Genomic DNA, 6,369 nt, shown 5'->3' on the forward strand with positions numbered 1-6,369 from the left:
TCATTGCAGCGCTACGTGCAAGGACAGGAGGATCAAATGCCTGACACTTCCTCCACTTGAAGTTTGGATTCCAGGCACCAGTCATGCCCTGGGCCCACAGCAGGAGCGGCAGCCAAGGCAGCTTGTGCAAAAGGCCTGAAATGCCATGTTTTACAAGATGAAATATGAAGTGATAACTTCAGGAAGTTTGTTCATGCTTTGGATTGGTGACTGAGGGAGGAAGCAAGTGCATGGTTTCAGAATGAGTGAATTATTTAAGCCAGCAGTCCAGAAATGCAAAGGAGGGATGTCAAGTCTCTGGAAGATGCTAAACTGGACTGTATTCCCTTGTCATCAGCAATACCAGCGTGGGTGTTCTGAATGCCACCAAGTCTTGGGTTTTGACATGAAATTGTGCATCACTAGAAAAAAACATCTGTTCAAATTTTCTTCACCAACACTTCTGTAATTTAGCAACTTGCCAGTTGCATAATAAAACCAAACTGGGCACGTTGCCTTACGCTTGGCACTTTGGCTTATTTACATTTTGCAAAGGTGCCCAAAGATCATTGGGCAATGACTGATGAGAAATTCACACTATTGCTGCAGGTTCTTGGATTATTAGTCATTCTTGGACAACTGAGATAATGTCACACAAAAGCTGAGAGAGCCAGAGGGCTTTTTTAAACCCACTTTTCTAAGCTAATGAGGTTTATCTGTTTCCAGTGTATGTATATTTTTATTATGTGCAACTGAGACCTGGCAATGCTTTTTGAACCTGTTCACCTATTTAAAAGAAAAAAAAATCTAACAGGAAGAGGGGAAAAGTTGTCAAGGATACAAATTTCAGCCAAATTCACTTAAACAGAGAGAAAAAAGCTAATTAAAATCTACATGAGAGAAAGGAAAGATCAAGAAGGAGAGAAAGAATAAGAGAGACTATAAATGGAGAGATTATAAATGACTATCTGTAAGGGAAAACTTCAGTTGCAGTTCATATCTTAGAAAAACTGAAGTTGATCAAATTCAAACAAAACCCATGGTAACCAGACTGTCTTTATTCCAATGCTTGGGGAGATACTTGGGGTTTTGGTTTCTTTATGCAATTACATTTTCCTGCATAAAATTCTTTACACATATTACTCAGCTACATATAAAGGGATTTTTTAACAATGAGGGGAGGCTGGAATATTTAATGGACAAATTTAGAAGGGAGGGAGGCATTTCACTGTACCAATTGGACTTCAGCATCTCCCTTTCCTTGGCATCTAGAAAAAACTCCATTAGAAAAGCAAGAAAGCATGACAAAGTAAACCACAATTTTTTCCCTACTGAGAGCTTCAGGCATACAAATGAGTTAGTGCCAGATAGCAAGTGAGATTGTATCATTTCCAAACAACTGACTCAAAGAAAAAAAATAAAATGCAGGCACCTTGAGAATTCTCTCAGACTCAAAACTGCAGAGATCGTTTTGCAGAATTAAGCTTTGCTCTTGGATTACAAATGTTTGTGCCAAATTTCAGTTTCCGATGCTTTTGCCTGTGTGTGAGTAAGTGTGAAATTATTAATCCTTGAAAGCAGGGATTCATAATAACAGAGTTATTGACATTTTCTTGGCTCTAGCATTGCAGATGTGATGCTAAAGACAAGGAACATTCCCACTGTTTGATGGGGAGTGTACCCAGGAAGCACCAGCAGTAATCCTTCTCCAGGCAGAAGATGTTTTCTGTCATCTGGTTCTTGACAACTATAAATAAAGGGCTCAATCTGATTTTTATACACTATTTCTACACTGTAAGAGACAGAATGATATATCCCACAGTTTGCAATGGAAGCTGTAGCCGAAGTGATGAGATTATAAACAAAGTACGTATGCACCACAAACGTTTGTATTTTTAGCAGTGTTGTGAAGCAGAGGCTCACAACTGCACTGGTGGGCCTTGGTTAACACTGAAACACCATTTCTGGTGCTGTAGCTGAAGTGTTTCAGAGACAAATGTTGGTACACAGGCAGAGGATGAAATCAGTATTTGTTGTCTGCATAAAAGAACTGCTACTAAAAGCTACCAAAGTGAAATTTTACCACTATTTTCTTTTCTCAACTATGTAAAACTAATTTATTTGAAAGCAGAAATACAGAAAATACAGCATGGTGCCCAGCCCCAGGCCTGAAAGATCTCAAAATGAAGCAGCAGCTCTCCCTGGAGAGCAGGGGAATTAAAGAACTCTGGCAGAACACAATCCTCCCACTGGAGCTCACAGCTGAGCTCTTCTCTTGTTCCTCTGCAACAAGGTGGGAGCCCACCAGGAAAGGTTCAGAAGAGCTAACCATTGAAACCTTCATTGTTAGAGGAAACAAAAACCTTGCAATTGTCTTTATTTTGCAACTCAGTGATTCAGCGGGCCCTGAGCTTGCAGTGGTGCAAATCAAACAGCTTTAACAGCTTAGCCCCACCTGGGCAAGCCCCAAACTCAAGCTATTAGATTTTCACCAGCAAAGATGCAGCTGTGCTGCTTCCCAGACAGACAGCAGGACTGGCAGCACCTCCACAGCGAGCTCCAAGCTTTGGGTATCCTTCCCTTCCTGTTTGGCCATTTCATTATCATTTAAGGGGCCAATAATAAACATAAGCCACACAAAACACAGAACTGCTGGGCAAAAAGGTGAAGGAGGTACCAATCCAACACTCTGCATTTAAACATTTAATTTCATTTTCTTGTGATTAAAACTCTCTTTATATTCTGTTTCCTGAATCAGCATGGGCTCCCATGTTACCATGCCCAAGTTCCCAGGAAAATGCATTCCTCTTCCCTCCTTACCTCTTCCTGCAGGATTCTGGCCCTTCAGCCACATGGAATCTGTCACCTGCCCAGTTGCAGACAAAAAACGAAAAATAAAAAGCCAAGAAAGCTCTAATTGCCAGTGTTGCTCACATCATCAAATCTGTAATGAGAATAAAGTTTCACAAGCACCTGCCAGCACTGGGGGGGTGTGCACATCTCTGGGAAGCAGATCTCACCCTCTGCCCATTCCCTCCTGACAATCTGCCCTGCAGATCAGCCACAGGAGCACAGCCCTTCCCTGCATGGCAGCGGTGTCACTTTGCAAGCAAATGACCATGGGAAGTTCTCAGGCTATCTAATGACTGTACCAGCATGGATGTGTCACTGCTGATCCCACAAGGCACCACAGAGCCTTGCACGGAGCCATGTGAGAGTGACTGAGAAATCAGCTGAATCTAATCAGAAGGAATGGCATAATTAACACGAATTCTGTGAGGAGCTGTTTGTTAAGTGATATGCAGCTCTCTGTTTAGTGGCTCATTATTCAAGCAAGCCCGGGTAAAGCTTCGCTGTCTCCACGGAGTACAATGTAAATAGAAAAAAACAGCTTCATTTTCCCCATCCTGTCACTGTAGACCATAGTTTAAGCTGATCATACTTTTCCATTTTTCACAGAATTTTTCCACAGTGTGGACAGGGGCATCTAAAGTGTTATTAAAACCTGTTAGGGAGGCAAGCTGGCCAGGGCTGCTCGGAGAGGGCAGCCCCACTGCTTTCTGGCTTCTCCTGAGTCTGCTCAAAGTGTGAGGAAACAAAGATATAAACACAGATTTCTGGTGAGACGAGCAAAGTATCAGTGAGGCAAGTTCTGCAAAGCATTTCAAGACCACACAGTGAGGTTTTCTTGGAAAGCAGCTCTCTCTTTGGGAGATAACCAGATATTGTTAGGAGATGTGGAATCTCACCTGCTCCACAGCGCTGCATTGTATGCAAAGAGAAATTTCAGTCAGCAGAAGGCAGGGAGGAACAAGAGGCATCAAAGTGCTGCCGCTGAAGGAGTAGCTCCAACATGACATGACATATTGCCACTGCCTCAAGCCAACCAGCATTGCTTCTGCCCCACTGTCCACCTCAGAGCCCAGTAAAAGCTCTTCTTCTCCCTACTGCCAAGGACTTGTGTGCTAGTGGACTGCTGACAGATGGGTGAGAACATTTGTCTAATTTTTTTTTCTCTTTTTTCTTAATTTCTAAAATAAACCCAGTCCCTTGGAAAAAAAAAAAACAAATGCCAGCCATTAATCTGCAGTCTTAATGAAATATAGGCACCCCCTGTTGATTTATTTAACTTTTTTTAAAAAAAATAAATCAAAACCCTACCATGTCCTGGGGCATTACACTTTATTCCATTTTGTGCAAGAAATGCACTCGTGTAAGAGTTGTTGACACAAGTTGTGGTTCACAGCTGCTGCTGACCAACAGCAAATAGGAGACCACCACCATGTCAGGACATCTGAGCAGTGTGCCACAGGTTTCAGCATAAAATCAAGGCAGGAAATCAAGGCCAACACGTGACCAAAGGCATCATTTAGCTGGAGAGCAGTGCAGTGAATGCTCTCCCATCTTTATTTCACCCTTTTTTAATGGCCACAGTCGCAACGTCTCTTCCCAGGATTTCCACAAGCCTGCCAGAGATGTCCTGAGCAGAAATGCATGTGTCCATGCAGGATATTGCAGATTCATGGGCCTTTATCCATCTTCAGTGCCTTGGACTCACCATGCTTGGGCAGAACATCTGCCTAGGATTCAGATTTACCAGCTGTGGCTTCTTTCTCTGCCCAGAAACTCTGTCCAGACAAAATCTGAAAAATACATGCCCATTTGGCCTGAATTTCTCGATGTTCAGCAGTCCAGAAGGACTGATATTTCCAGTCAGAAAATGAGACAACATCAAGAAAACCCAGACACATGGCAGTTGTATCTCCTACGACAGATGGACTGGATGCATCCTCCCTCGGACAACACTTTCATCCTTGCACCTCCATTTCAATAACTTCTATTACTAACTGTACCCCATTGCATCAATTCACCTTTTTTCCTGCAAATCCCAGCTCAGCCTTGCTCCTGAGCTCCTGTTAGTGAACCCTGACTGGCAGCTGAGGAAATAAGAGTGTGTTTTTAACTGTGGGGGTTTGGAGAACCAAAAGTAACCCTAAACCCCAGCCAGTCCCCAGAATGGAAACGTGAGGAGGTTGGTCATACATGGAAGGGGTATCAGTGGAAGGAGAAATAGAGACCAACCTTAAATCCATTGCTTCAGAAATGAAGGAGCAGGAAGTGTAGAATGATAAGCAAACCACCCCACAATTGAGAGATATGATTTCCAAATAAGCTGCAGCTTGGCCAAGCTATCCCAAGAGCAGCAGGTATGTTTGTGGTAGAAAAGATGTTTCTTGGGAACATGAAGCTGTGCCTTAACTTGAGCACCAAGTCAGCCACACCCATAAGGTAAGAAAACCCCCTCCTAAAATAATAGCTCAAAACAAAAATAGAACAGCTGAATGGAATTTCCCCCCCAGTTTTCTTCTTTCTTTTTCTCTCATTAGACACATTAGATCTGCTGAAGGGATTTTTTTCCCATTCATGTTTCATGAATGCAAAAACATGTGCAAATTAAGGATATAATTGACAGACAAATGGCAGCTGCCAAAACCAGGATGGAAAAGTTTCTAAAAGCTGATGGTTTCACAGATCCTTACTGCTGCACTTTGGTTTTGTGCTTCTTGTTGTCTGGTATGTAGTAGGTTCTCATAAGATGTTTTTTTATGATTTGAAATACTCTGTACATTATTTATGTCAGAATCAATAGAACAGTTTATATAAAAAAGATGCATTGCAACAGTCAATTCAAAGAGAGAAATTTGTATGCAAGTGGAACTGATCAATCCAATAAAAATGATTGCCAAGTCTCCTGAGACTTACAGAAATACTTTCAATAAACTCATTTTTAATAAAAAATACAATGAAATATATCACAGCAGAGGATTCAAATGGAAAGCAAACCTTTTCTGAACAATTGAGGAAAAGAGTTTACACTTTGATTACAGTCTGTTTTTATTCAATTATTGATGCAATATGGGTATTTTAGTATGGAATATTATTTGTTTTTAAATTCTGGATTGTTCACTCAGGTCCCATTTGTCCATACAGTTATTTCAGTGGAAGTGCCTAACTCCAGGACAACTTCTCTTCACAGACTTAAGGAAATAAGATACATCTTTATAAGCTTATATGGTGGAATCTCCACAATAAGATAAAGAAATATCTGCTCAGAGAAGGTGCTCAGAGTCTGACTCAGGCCATGCTCAGCCAAACTCAGCTATGACTGTAAGAAATTTTATTTCTTATGCATCAGAAACATTCTGAAATTCCAGTGTAAGAAGATGACACTTTTGTAAGAAAGAGCCCAGATTTTCCTGGGGAAGATATTATATTTTCTGGGAAAGTTTGTGCTGTTAAGAGTCTCTTTCACTGGAAAGCAAAGCACAGCTTTGGCATTCAGCTGAGTCAGCATTCATAGTGAAGAAACAGCTTCCAAGGCAGGAAGGA

The 6,369-nt window shown here is 41.6% G+C and overlaps 1 long non-coding RNA gene across 1 annotated transcript; it reads right to left on the reverse strand.

Annotated features, from left to right (window-relative positions):
• Nucleotides 1-4,147: 4,147 nt before the first annotated feature.
• Nucleotides 4,148-5,181, reverse strand: LOC147653911 (uncharacterized). Its single transcript, XR_015284059.1, has 2 exons — nt 5,062-5,181; nt 4,148-4,622 (listed from the first exon to the last, which is right to left on the reverse strand). It is a non-coding gene; the product is annotated as an uncharacterized LOC147653911 (long non-coding RNA).
• Nucleotides 5,182-6,369: the final 1,188 nt, after the last annotated feature.

This window comes from Cyanistes caeruleus, chromosome 3 (assembly GCF_971803275.1).
Source record: "Cyanistes caeruleus chromosome 3, bCyaCae1.hap1.1, whole genome shotgun sequence".
Taxonomy (NCBI): Eukaryota; Metazoa; Chordata; class Aves; order Passeriformes; family Paridae; genus Cyanistes; species Cyanistes caeruleus.